The sequence below is a fragment of the Maylandia zebra genome, linkage group LG12 (genome assembly GCF_041146795.1).
Source record: "Maylandia zebra isolate NMK-2024a linkage group LG12, Mzebra_GT3a, whole genome shotgun sequence".
NCBI lineage: Eukaryota > Metazoa > Chordata > Actinopteri > Cichliformes > Cichlidae > Maylandia > Maylandia zebra.
The window spans coordinates 27,296,059-27,311,123 of record NC_135178.1 but is presented as its reverse complement, the minus strand read 5'-3'; positions in this window follow the sequence as shown (position 1 = coordinate 27,311,123).

Genomic DNA, 15,065 nt, shown 5'->3' with positions numbered 1-15,065 from the left:
GGAGGTGAAAAAGAAAAGCATGTTGCTATGAGTGGTTTTCTGGATTCAAACGGGTAACCTCTAGCTCTGTCAGTGCATTAAATGACTGAGAGCCAGTAGGCATGTAAATGGATGATGAAAGGCAGGGGATGAAGGGTTGAAAATGTAAAGACGAGGAAGAAGGAGAGGCGAAAGTGAGTGGGAGACAGCCAAGAACAGCTGGGGAAATTGGGAGGGATGAAGAGAGAGGAGATGACCCTTAGGGAGTCCCTTCTCCCACATCAATTATGAAAGTGTGTGTTTGTGTGTGTCTGCGTCTGTGAGGAAAGCTCCTGCACAAATGTGCTGGTCGTGTCCATCTAACCCTCCCTGCAAAGACACAAATGCTCCAATCAACCTTATTCCAGCACTAAACTTTTCTTTCTTTGAGGGGGAAATCATTACCGCTGCAGCACAAAGACACAATAGTTCAAATTTGCAGTTAAATGAAGTGGTGGGAAAAGTAATCAGATACTGTGGTTACAATTAAAATAAGAAAAAATACATTATAAGTAGAAAGGTTCAAGCTATCACTCATTTGAAATTGGTATGCTCAATAATATGTATTTAACTCTTTATTTGAACTCTTGTGCTGTACCATTATTATAGCTCAGTATAATTGCCAACTGTTATAACTTTGTATTGCAAGAGGGTTTTTAAATTATAATTTTACGCACCAACATCTACTTAGGTGTTTCAGAAGAGGTGTTTCTGATTGAATACCTTCTCTCATCTCTGATTGCTGATGCAATAACATATGAGCAGCATTTTAATGAGGTGCCTGATTTTAATGTTACATTTACCCAGCAATATATAAAAATTTCAACATTTGAAGAAATGTTAATTTCCACTAATGCATTTATGCATCTCATTACTTGTATGCTCACTGCATGTTTATAACATTTTAGTATATTATTTTGCTCATTCCTTAAAGTGTTAGAAAGCAGTTTGCAAACCACAATCTTAGACCTGTGTACATCACAGATGTGTCCTGCAGCCACCATAAGAGTCCAGCTCACAGGTGACCTCACCCAGTCACACCAGTAAAAAGTACCCCGCAGCTTCACGTTAAATACAGCATCCACCACCGATTTTATGTTCTAAAGAAAATGGTTTTCGAATCCAACTTGCTGAGATTTAGAGTCTAAAATAATCGAAAAAATGAAGAAAGAGTAAAATTATAGACTGCGGGTCAAATATGGCGGGTTGAAATTCATTACATGGCAGGATGCCAAATGATGATTTTCATTTGCAGCAAAGCTTTTTGCATAGAAATTAGGCATTGATTTCATCCTGCGCCACTTCATCACTTATGTGGCTCCACTTACTCAGCCCTGACATGTCACCGGGAGCAGGGCTGTTAGCACAGCAATGAACAACGCGTAATGGTGGTCCCCATTCACAAATTGTGTTTAAAGCCCACAATCACTGTTTGAAATGAAAAGCTTTTAAAACACGTGTGGGATGGAAGACGTGCCGTTTGAAAACTGGAAAGCGTGTGTGCGTGTATGCATGTGTGTCTTCTTGTGTTTATGTGCGCTTCCATTCGTTGCACCTTTGCTGATGAACTGTCAGCAGCTTCCCCGCCCTCACAGCTTCCTCAGTGCGCTCTCTACAGAGGTCAGTACAAAATGTCAAGTGTGACGGATGCTCCCTTCACAAAAAGTACGACCCTTGACCTCTCATATAAGGTCAGTATGGAAACCAAATAACATTAAAAGTCCATTCGGAGCAAGCGTAAATGGTTCTCATTATAGAACAATTGGTTTCTTGGTCCAATAATCGCAAATAGAGATCAGTACACAGATTTTAGCAATTCATCAAGTCTTCTGCTCTCATGCATATTAAGGAAGAATCAGATGGAGGCTATTGCTCCATTCATATTCATGTGGTAAGATTGAGAAATACTGGGGAGGTGGTCATTTGAATTTCAATAACATGTCAGACGTTTAAAATTTCAGAATTAAAATTCCAGATGAAACCGTTTCCTATAACCTCATTTGACAGTTCATCCAGATCCAAGAGAATACATTTCCACCCATCCACAAAAACCATCAGCAAACTGTCACAAACACAGACCGATCCTTCACCTTTTAACCGCCAACTTTGAAATGATTCATCAGTTTGAGGATGATTAGTCTGCATGTGTGTTTATGTGCGCGTCTGTGTGTGAGAGAGAGCAAGAAAGAGAGGTTGAGGTGGGGCTGTGGAGTCCAATCTGGCATACAGTACGAATTTCCATCTGGAGTGACAGGAAATCAATGTGGAAGTTCAGACATTTGTGCTCCAGACCTGGATGTAGCTGAAGCATAATCACCTCACCGCTGACCTTCAGGGATCAGGAGAACTTACACAGGCACTGACATGTGTGCATTCATGCACGTATAATATGGATAGGCAGACAAACACACAGTAGCTTGCACATATACACACACACACACGATTAATGAATTTCTTCAAAAGCTGCCTCTCAGATATGCATCCTGTTTTAAATCTCCTTCTATGAGAACTACACTGACACGTTGACCTAACTACTCCATAAAATGCATAATAATAATGCAGGAATGGAATAAAAAAGGTCACTTTCTTCCCCAGAATATGAAACATTCATTGGATGAGTGGCCTTTTTGAAAAAAATCATTATTATTAGTTGTTAATAATCATGGTTGACAAAACTTTGCAGTTCAGTATTTCAGCATCTTTCAACTTATTGTTTTGTTTTGTTTTTCACTGTAAGCATTTACTGCTTGTGTTTAAATTGTGATTCATATTTTACTCGTTTGTTTTTAACTTTGAATTACAGGATTTCTGATCACATGTGAATGGAAATCTTCATATATAACCAGCTCAGTGAACAGCAGAAAACCTCCCCCACAAAATAATCATCAATCAGGCTGAGTTTGGCTGATGGAGTTATGAGATATGGTGAATTTATTAAGTGCCACAGAGTTTCATGAGTCAGCAGGTCAGTCTGATGTGGAGCCAAACAAACATCACTGCACATTGTTTTAAAAGGTTTTCAGAATGAAATGCTCAGATAATCCAAATTGTTTTAGTTAATATTGAATGCAGCTGCAGTAAAAAGTATTTGGGGACACCAGTTTTTCGCTAATTAGACAGGGCAATTAATTTAAACCCTAAATTTGTCCTCAAGTGTTTGAAAATTGTAGTACATACACAAACACACACATACTGTCATTCCCCAGGAGGGGAAACTGATCTCTGCAGTCCTCAGAGAAGAGATGGTCATACCTGCAGCTGAGACACCACTGATTACAGCCCAGAGTGGCAGAAGGGGACAATCACATGCGTGTGCATGTGTATTGAGGTTACAAATACCCAGCAGCTGTGTCCTATTGCTCTGAGGAATAAGTGGCAGGTTGGTGACTGAGCTGATAAGAGGGAGGAGGAACAGGAATGAGTTGTAGGGATGTGATAATAGGGTGGAGCAAGAAAGATGATGCAATAGTGGTGAGGGGAGGTGAGGAGATAGGTAGAAACAATAGATAGAAATACAGCTGAGTGTGGAGGGCTTAAAAAGTGATGCAAGGACAGATACAGTCTGCGGATGCATATGAATAATACAAATATGTTACTGCATGCCTGTGATTTTCTAATATAATTGCTTGTTTTGGTATATTTGAGAGTTTTGACTTCTGATAGTTGTAGGCTAAAGTCTCTGATAATCAACATACAGTATGCAACATACATAAAGGTACATTTTGTCACATATCAAGCTCTCTTAATGGAAAATAAAATCTCTTTAAGAGTTGCTTCCTTGCTGTGGTACAATAATTGAAGAGACAAGTACAAAAATGGAGAAAAAAAATTAAAACAATCAATTTAAATGTATGCTGATGAAACATGCTTTGTTGAGATAGCGTAAAATTGACCTACTTTTTATATGCTATAGTAAAGTCGATTCTTGGATACATTTTGTTGAAAAAATGAAGAAGGAAAGAAGAATACATACCTTCTTCATATGTTTGGACATATATTGAGTTCAAACCTTGGAGATTATTTTGTGAGTTCAAAACTGGAGATTTTCCTACATGCATTGCCTCCACATACACACAGTATGTGTGTGTGTGTGTGTGTGTGTGTGTGTGTGTGTGTGTGTGTGTGTGTGTGTGTGTGTGTGTGTGTGTGTGTGCTTTATCTCAGCCACACCCAGGCAGACCAGATGGCCTGAATTTTACCTTCCCATCGTCACGCATCATGTGATTATGGCTTCAGGTAATCCATGCAATTATCACCAACATTGAATTGAATTAAACATAGACATGCACCCCCTTCGCCCCACCCCCATCGTCAAGGACCATACAGCATCAACATAGGTGGTGACAAAGGTAAACCCGGACACGGTGGAACATCTCATATTACTCGTGTCTGGGCTTTGCTGGAAACAAAATGAGCTAATATTGTTATTACCAGCTTCTGTAAAACTGAAAATTATAACAATTTGGAATTATCAAACTCAATTAAATCACTTGTACCTTGTAAAGATGATGACAATTAACTCTGCACTTCTAACATTTAAATGTTTTAAATTGAAATGTCCAGACCTCACTTTCACACAGGATAAATTGGTGCTTGTAGCTTCAATAAAGAGATGGTGGTTCGTCTATACCGTGTACCTGTTGGGTTTTATTTTGTGTTTCACTAACTGCGTCACTGCTTGAACAGACTGTGCAGATGGCCCGTTCTTCTCTGGTTCTGTGTTTGTGATGACTTTGACTGAGGCGGCAGCAATTAGCCAAGATCTGCACAAAGCCTCAGCTGCAAAAGGTAAATTAATTGGACAGACATTATGACAAGGACAAATTTGTTCAGACTGTGGTAATCTTCAGACTGAGCTCAGCCATTTTAAGAGGCGGGGCTGTGGGCTCTGATTGGCTGATGGACAGTCACAGTTTAATTACATACTGAGGAAACATTCAGAAAAAGACATTAAATTAAACATGCTCCAAACCTCAAAAAGAAAATGCTTTATAAACATAAGGTAGAGAAAAAAAACACACAAGCTCAAAGTATGTTTCCCAAAGTTTGGACTCACTGAGGTGCAGTTATAACACAGATATGATCTATATATATATATATATCATGAACATCAATATGCAAGGACAGTCTGTGTATGTGTGTTTGTAGCAGAGACGCGACCTTGACCAACCAACAGGCAGTCACAGCTGTGAGCTGATGGATTGTACGGAGCGTTGACAGTGGCAGACATGACACACACTCACCGCACACAGCCACTCAGCAGCTAGCCAAAAATACAAGACACCATGATGCTACCTTAATCCTTCAGTGGCACATAAGTACCATCTTTCAAAAGTGTTTTATCAGCAGGGGACATTTGGTGTTTTTATCATTAATTTAAATACCACAGAAATGGCTATGTTGTGTCAACTGTCCCCACTTTCAAGTGTGCAAAAGTTAATTAAGTACTGACTTATTTGCTATTAACCACATCTCTTTTCCTTCACACATAAAAGGCCAGTTGGTGTCCAGACTTTACTTTAGTCATCTCTTCATTTGTTGTGATTGAAGGCAAAAAAACCAAAAAAAACAACACACACATTAAAATGGAGACTGTAGATCTGAAAGAAAAACAGTTCATTGAGAAAAAGAGGAAGCAGAAAAGAACCTTAGTGCAGAAAATCTATATCAAGGAGCGCGACGTGGAAGGTTTGAAGGAAAAAAGACACAGCTGGCTGAGTTCAGAATAAACACAGGGCAGATCGCCCACATAAAGCAACTGCAGCTGATGACAGAAAAAATTTCTTTGAGCTGTGAAGAAGAAACCCCAAACCAACAAACAATACTCAGTGACATCACCACCAGAGAGTGCAGATGTGAAAGCATCACAATCAAATAACAGCTATCAAATACTGGGTGTGCCAGCTGGTTCCTTAGCATCATGCTTACCATTAAAGGATTAATCCCTGAAGTGCTTTCGAAATAAGATTTAAAGGACACACATACAAACCACCATAAGTCAGATGTTCATATGAGGTTTTATCTGTAAAACAAAATGTATTTCATCTGCAGTTCCACTCTTTTTGAAGACATTTCTCACTGTTCGTCATGCCGGGTCGTGTAGTTGAGGAAAGGAAGCACTCAGCTGCTACCCTTAAAGGCTTCAGATCTTTCCATCTATGTTTACACACAAGGGCTGTGGGTCTCATCCTTCATGTGTTAGATTCAAACTGATTTGGGATCATGTCTGAAAATCTGAATTAGAAACGGACCTTTGATGGCCAGCATGGCAAGAAGGAAAGAACTCAGCAAGCCAGACTTATTGCAGTATTCAAGAGCATTCGTGCAACTAGGGCATCAGCTGGGACTCTGATATCTGTGGTCTCTCTGTTCCGATGATGGTTTTCAAATGAACCAATAGCTGGAACATAAAATAGAAATCTGTTCTATATCACTTGAAATGTAAAATGTTGTTGCCCCTTTGCATGCGAGGCTATATCTGAAACACTTGGGACTGCATCTCTAGAAGAAGAGTAAGATTAAAAATGTTATTTATCGTGTGATGGAAAGTTTGTTTTGAAATGTTTTGCCCACACCTGCTTTAAATTGCTTCGCCTACTTCTTCTCACATTTCTTAGAGCTGCAGTACTTATGTTGGATTTTACTTATTGAAAAAGCCTCCCTCTTGGGAGCAGAGCGACTGCTTTAAGTGGCCACATCTGTGGTTAGTAAAATATCCCTTTTCTGATATCAGAACTGCAGTTTGGGACGACTGCCACCACTACACACGGCTGCATCTGCATTCGCACATGCTGAGCTGATATCACGGCGAGGCTGTAATGTGTGAAGATATGGGAGGTGGATCATCTGGAAGAGGGGATCTGCTTACGCAGGTCTGTATTTTAAGAAAACTGTTTTTTTGTATATTTCTCCCGGGAACACATTTTGGAAAATGGGGAGCCTCCTTATGATGGAAAAAAACATCTGATTTGCACACATATGCTTAAAAAGATATGTAATGATATAATTATGTGTATAATCGTTTAAAACCAACCATAAATCTTTATGTGGAAACAATCATTTTGCTTTCAAACACGTGATTCTCTCCTTCATTTGCACGATAAATCTGAGCCATAAATGTTCCTTTTATTTGCACATCTACAGCTATCCCTGCAATATCTTTCTGCATTACCTGCTTCTGTACTTGAATTCATCTCCTTTTTACATCATATCTTGGAGAAAATAACTTCCGATGACCTTTCCACTCCTCTCTGTACACTAAAGTAATTGCAGTCTTGTGGGCGTGTTTCAGCATAACCCATTCCTCAGTCCGAGGCTGACTCCTCTCGACTGTGTCAGAGCCAAAGATGTTACACAAGCACACAAGCATCCTTCCCACGTACTGTAATATTTTTCTCACTCATGCTGCTGTTTCAATACTCAGAGCCGTTGAACTCCTCGTCTCTTCCTAACACAGTTTCAGTGCAGTTCACAAAATGGTCACGAAGGCTCCTCTGCCTCTAATTCCATCCAAATATGATCTACTGAGGACATATTTGCACTAATATCAACTTAAAAGAATTTAGCCTTCAACATAATAATGATCAATTCTTCATCCAAGCCAAAGATGGTACTGCTGGCATGTCACATATTTTATTTTGACTCTATTACAAACAAGCTCAATTATATCCAAAATAACCTTTCTGTGCCAAAGATATTTAGATAGTTTGTCTGTCCGTCTCAACATCAAGACTGTTCTTTTCAAGTTGTAACTCTCAGCGAGACAGAGACCGAGTGAAATGATTATCATGACAAGCCTTTCACTTTTTCAGTTTTATAAAGCTTAATGTGGATGTCTGAGTCAGACAAACCAGACAATCTCCTTAGACAACAGTTGCCAGGTGTCACGAGTTCAGACAGTTTTCTTTTCAAACATGTAAGGCGGCTGAAATGCTATTAAGGCACTCTTGATCTTTGCTGAAGCCATAGAATAACTTGAATCATGAAACTACTTTTTTCTTAACAAGATGTTCTGACCCAGTGGGGATGACTGGTGGCTCAAAGCCTGCTTACAAATCCCTTTGTGATCTCAGCAGGATGTTCTTGTTTTTTAGGGTATGGCTGCTAAAAGAGAAGAGTAATCACACTCGCGAAACAACATGTTTCTTTTTACTCTTGTGACTGACAAGCCCAAGCAATCTCATCCAACAGCAGCTATCAACAGCCATATATTTCCTGGATGAATGACCACTGTGTAAGATGAATGAATGACTGCAGTCTTCGACAGGAGGTCTTTCCAAATGTGCATCATGGCTGTACAATGGCATGAGCTGATCTGTAAGTCCACCAGAGATTTGCAACAACAGCATCTCCAGAATATATATGTTTGTTTTTTCTGTCTAACAGCACCTGGAGCCAATTTCCCACCTATCCAGCATTACTAAGTTTGACTCATATGTTTATGGTGTCAGTATGATGAAATATTTTGACTTTGGTGACTTCCTTTCCATCTTTCATTGCCACTGATCTATAAAAATCACTTGCCAATGTTTCCCACAGGAGTTATTATCACTTCAGTCCTCATGTGTAGAGCAATAGTCCTTTTTAACGTATCCAACAGTTTGATGTTTGATTGAGTACTTGAACTAATGGCATACACATCAGTCTCAGTTAGGGCTATTTGTCATCACTGGCAGACTGCTGATATTGTGACGACACGGCATACTGACGCTGCAGTGACCTCGCCTGTGCACGAAGCCCAGGTACAGCGGTGGAAATAATTATTTGATCCCCTGCTGAATGTTGACGTTTTCTCACTTACAAAGAAATGAGCACAAATTCATGGTAGTGAACTAACGATTTGATTCCCAAGCAAAACATGACATAGTGCTTGGTGGATATGGAGGACAAGCTCACCCATGTGGTGTGTACTCTGTCTCCAAAGTCGCTGAAATGGTCTATTGGAAAGATGAAATCCAATACACTTTCCAGCAACATTGCAGGAGTTGCCAGATCATTGAAGTGTGGGGCCTGAAGCAGCGTTTGGGACTCCTACTCTAGATTTTTTTCTGTTGTGATGGACTCTTGAGGCCTTTCCCACATATGATTATTGCCACAATGTATCAGAGGTTTGAAAGTAGCATTTTCCTTCATTTTTAGATGAGCTAACCACCAAGGTTAACAAGCCTTGTCTACCCAATCCCAGTTGGCTGGGCTGCCGCCAGATGGGATGCTGACAGGCTGACTATTTCAACCATAGGTGAAGCCCTCATTCTGGGCCAGAGCAAAACTGGGAACAGTGGCAATTAAGGGACTACTCGATTTTCTCCAGAGCTCTGAACTTACCAAACCAGAGCCGAAGCCTCTGGCTACAGTTTAATATTGTGCCCAGGACAATTTGTCCTGGTAGGTTGAGTTCGGAGTCCTTTATTCTTTGTTATTCTAATAGTGAATCTGATTCCTAGAGATATTTTTATTTCTTTGATTTCAGTCTTTACTACATAATTGTTAGCATGCTGTCTAGCCTTATTGCACTGTTGATTTGCAGCTGCTGTGGAGTTATGTATTTTTGGAGATCTGTTTATGATTTGCTGTGCTGGTATTTTTGAATACCTGCGTTCATCTGTCTCTGTGTTCATATTAATGTGAGTCTCTTGTCTGATAATTTGTCTTTTTACTTATTTCTTCCACTTCCTGTCTGTTGTCTCATGATTTTCCTGATTATCATCACTTGTGTATGATTGCTTGCACCCATGTCTCACCACAATCTTGTTTGCCCTTCTGTGTATAAAAAGCCCCAGCTTCCCCTTAGTCTTTGTCATGGCATCTGTTATATTTCTCCATGTCTCTTTTCTGTAAATAGTCTTGTGTTTTCCTTATATAATACTGGGTTGAAGTTTTTTTGTTTTTTCCTTGGACTTTATTCATTCATACTCCTGTTTCCAGCCTTATTACAGTAAAAAAGGCCAATCTTTGGTTATTTAGACAAATATTTCACTCCTATACTTAACAGGTCACATTATCACTGGAATGTGGTGCTATCATCCTGATATTAGCCTAGATCAGAACTGCACTGTGGAACCTCACAGACCCATATATACTGAAATTCATGAATCAAATTTCAAGCTGGGTGCAGATTTGCTATATATTTTATCTGCACATAACTATTTGTATCGTTATCTGAAGAAAGCTTTTCTCCATTTAAAAAGGAATCTGTCTCTAAATGTTCACCAACCGCTTTTTTCATCTTTTTTTCACACTCCTTCTCTCCTCAGTTGAATGACTGGCACTTGAAGAGGGGAGTAAAAAGTAAACAGCCATGAATCCCTTTGATACTTAATCATTGATGACAGCTTCATCAATTTTCTATGTTGATGTTATCCTGGAAATTTGGTCAAGCAACAGCGAGAGCAACGCCGGGGCAAGGCCTCTGCAAAATAAATACACAGTGAAAGATGATATAAAATAAACCCAGACAAAGGATTAAAAAAGATAGAACTTAACTAAAGAAAGATGTTATTGTACGTTTTCACAGGGACGGGAAAGACCGGATCACAACCCCTTCAGTGTAGATGGATGAAAAACCTGTCAGCAAATTAACAAATACGTGACAGCTTTCACACATGCGTGTTTTCACTTCTGTCCCCTGTGGCAGATGCCTGAGAGGGAGGGAGGAAGGAGAGACTTTCAGCAAACTACTCTTATGACCTCTTCCTCTCACATTTTTGTTGACTGCAAAGACATAAAACAGGTTTTGGGGAGAGGACTACAATGACAGTTCAAACAAAAAGAAACCAAGTCCCTCTATTTAAGCTGCTCTTGTTTTATTGCTTCTCGGTCTGAAGGATCAAACAGCTTCTCTGCCTGCATTGACTTGTTTGGCATAGACTGTGTGATGGCAATTTTACACACGTTGACAAAATGATAGACATTTTTTAAAGTGTTCATGTTGATGTGAAACTGTGGCACTATAAGGCAACCACAGGTGTCACTAATCACAATAATTAAGGCTCACTTCCTAAACAGAACAGAAGCTCCATTGATGTCAGCAGTAAATAGTGGTTACAAGGTCTAATTTTCTATTTAAGCAGTGATTAGGGAGGAAATTGTTTTGTGACAATGAAATGAAAATATTTTAAAAATTCATTAGATGATATATAAGAATAAGTAGTGTATTACTCACATCTGATAACTGCATTCCAGGGGGTTATGAGGTTAGCAAAAGAAAAATAAACTCTACTGTAATAGGAAATAGCATTAATGATGATAATCAATCAAATAGTAAACACATCTGACCAATGTTTGATTGTAGGAATATACAGAGCTGCATGAGATAACTGTGAAAAAGTAGAGAAACCTTGGTTGTTTTCTAACCTCTGCACGCCTGGCTAATTACTTCATGAAGTGAACGTTGGATTGGTTTCAGAAACGAATGATTGCTGGATTCATTTCCCCCAGTTCTGATACCAAAAGGCACAGAGGAAGGAGGTTTCAGATGCCGTTCCAACATCTGATGAGCAGTCAGACGAGTCGAAGCATAATGATGTTATGAATATTTGCAATACTGAAGGTTTTGTCACCCCAGTTGCGGCTCTTGGTTCCTCCTGTGATGACGCCATTAAGAGGAGCTCTTTTCCCATAAATTATGAATTTTACCCTTGAAATGATCACGATTTCTTTCTGCTGCTGATTGTACCAACAGTGCTGAAGTCAAGCCATATAACAGAAAGTCAGAGCTAAAGCTTTAAACTTTTCTAGACATTACCCAGTGGAGGTGAATATTAGATTAATCCAATACAGTCGACTTGGACATTTGCGGCCTTGCCTCTGCCAGCTCCCGAACAAAGTCTGTCTGATGTCTGATAGAGTGCTTGTGAGGACTGCAGCCAGCTAGTGTCTCGCCTCCTCCGTCCTGTGTCCATCCCAGCATTATCCTCGCTTAAAACAAATGAAATATTTCCACTGGCAAGAACTTGTGGTGGTGTTTGTGTGTAAAGAAGATCAGTTTCAGACAATGTCCTGATCTGGAGTTTATGTGTGAAATCAGCTTTACGTCTGAACACAAATACAAACCGTCTTCTGTGTTATCTCACTGAGACTTGCAAAACAGATCCTCAGACGTCAAGCTGATAGTTTTGTTAATTTTGTTAAAACTGTCATTCCCGCAAAGATCTGTTTCACATTCCCTCAACAGTCCCTCTACGCCAGTTTACAGCTTTGGGAGTGAGTTGTTTATGTGCAAACGCAGTGATGAGTCTGTCCTGTGCAAAATTAACAACATATGTGAATTCATAAATCAAATGGCATTTCCCATTTCTATCTTTGTCACCTCAGTTGTGGTTCTTGCAGGGTGACACAATTTATAGAGGTTGCACTCCCATAAATTCTGTCTTTTTGGTTCTCTGTACATTTTTGGCCACATTTCCCTGCTGCAGAGTGCATCTACTCTGGTGGCAGTCTTTATCGCACTAAGGGCTTGTGCAAATACAACTCACACTATTTGTTCCACGCTATATATACATATGGTGTTCAGATCAGGCCAATCGTAGCTCTGAGCTGTGACTATGAAAACACCAGACATGTTTGTAGAAAATGTTGAAATGCCATGGAACAAAAATAATTGGATGGAGCTGTTTTGCTGTTATTTTTCACCCCTCAAAGAGGCCGACAACACTGAGAAACCAGGTCACAGATTATGACTGTGGTATGAAGTTGATTGGCATCTTCACTCAACATTTGGAGGGTGTTTTCTCCTGGCCACTGAAAGCAAGTTTCTCCCCACAAACACAGTTTCACAGGATTATCCTTGGAACTCCTGGCAATATCAGCCAGTTAAAGCCTTGTGCTGGTGGTGCATGTGGGTTTCAGCTTTCTCTCCTGCTGGTGTGCCTTTTTGGGTTATCTCCCTTTTTCTTATGGTCATTATGCTCTTAGTGAATATATGTGTGAGTGTGTGCACATGCCACTGTGGATAAGACCAGAAGATGAGGAGCAGACTTCCATCCCAATTCTCAGAGCTCCCCTCCAACATCACCCATGGGCTTTGTTTTGATCTCCTCACCAGCCATTCTCCACAGCCACCTCTTAAGCCCCATGCATACTGTACTGAATGTGTGTGTGCAGGGCCACAGGGATGAATGCACAGTGTCCCCTTAAGCCTTTTGTGCTCCAAATTTACACTGTGTTGCCCTTATTCCCACTCCCAATTTCTCCCCTGCTTGTACGTCAGCGTATGCAGTTCAGGGCTTATAACAGCAGAGCAAGGCTTGGCTCTTTCCCCTGTTCACTTTGCCATCAGAACTCTCAGAGGTATACTTCTCTTGCTGCTTCTTTACAGCCTAAGGCTTTTTTCAAAAGCGTGAGAGACAGTTGCTCTCGCCCTGGTTCCTGCAAATCCTTGCTGAGACTCTTCGGCTGGATACTTTTTGGGTTCAGAGAAGTTTGAGCTGAATGATGCATGATTCAGTGCACTGGAAATCATACAAGAATAGGCTGTTATCGCCATGACAGTGTTCGGCATGCTATGCTGCATCTTTCTGCTTTCTCACTGAACCATCATATCATAACACCCTTTAAAGGAAATTTTAATGGATTCCTGGTTAAAGTAAATGGACCGGGTGCAGGCCGGGAATTCTAGAACTTAACATTGTATAAATATGGACAAAAAATGAGAGTGGCTACTGGTCATACAATGATTCACTGTATTGTAGTTTAATACAGTGACTCTCATTTTCACAGTTTTGTGTCTGGATAAGGTCATAATCTATTTTCTTCCATCTATTTTTATGTTTTTGTATTTCCACATTCGACTCTGTTTTCTGTGGCTGCCAGACTTCATGATTCAATTGCACGAGCTGCTTGGAGGCCTATTTCATTGTTTAAACCTTTCCAGGTTTCTCCCACTTCACAACAAGGCCACCTAAATGCCTTAAAGGTACATTTAGTGCTGTTTAAGTGCTTGAGATGTGTTAATGTGCTTCCTACAAGGGTAAAATGTCTCTAGTGTACTTTTATGTATTCTACAAGGCAATAATGTCTGCTCTGCACTGAATTTTGGCCAGCATCCAGATTATTGCAAGACTTATTTCAGCTTAATATGAATTACTGTAGACAGTGTTTAGTGCACAAGGCACCAGGTGCCATGTGAAATATTGCTGCTGCAAGAGATCCTCCACTTAGTATGGATTACTGCTGTGGTCCTTACTGCCACTCTTTTTTTATAATAATTATTCCATTTGCTTTCGAATTGATAACATATGTATTGTTTGGCATTATATGTCATCAAGAACTTAATGAAGGTACAGAAAAAGTAACACCATCAAAAATTAATCCAGTATTTGATTAATATTTTTGTTTAATTGTAGGGGTATCTTGTGGGGCTGTTTACAGCACAACAGCAAAAACAGGGCAAGGTCACAGGAAAATAATTTTTGTTTTCAAGGAGTCCCAGATTCTAGAATTCATAAAGACAGAATTACTGGGCACATGCAGCCATATGCACAGACAGCCCCATACGGTAAAAAAATACATTTTTCCTGGCCAAAATATATTTCAAATATATGGTAAATATATTTTGTATTTGTGATGCTCCAAAAAAATATATTTTTGAAATTGAAAATATATTTCTTTCAAACCAAAATACATTTCAAAACATATTTTAGGGTGAAGAAAATACATTTCCAACCTTACAGTAGAATGTATATCAAAGTATCCTTTATTTAAAATATATTTAGTGCAATAATGATGATAATGATAACAACAGATTTATGAATGCTGGAAGGTAAGGAGAGACGACCAAAAGGGGTGTTAGCATTACTGTAATGTGAACTGGATAGACTTCCCATCTAGGAAAAAAAAGAGGTAAAATTATGCGTAAAATATATCTGTATTAATATCTGTATCTATATAAACAGAAATATCTGTTTGCTAAATGAAGCCAGCTAACATAAATCACATTTTTATTTTAACTCTGATAAAAGTAATAGAACTGTGACTTTTGTTTGTTACAGTGGCGGTAAGGAAGGGGTTTCCCAGCGTGTCCAGAAGGGCTTTGAGGATTGCCGTGAAAG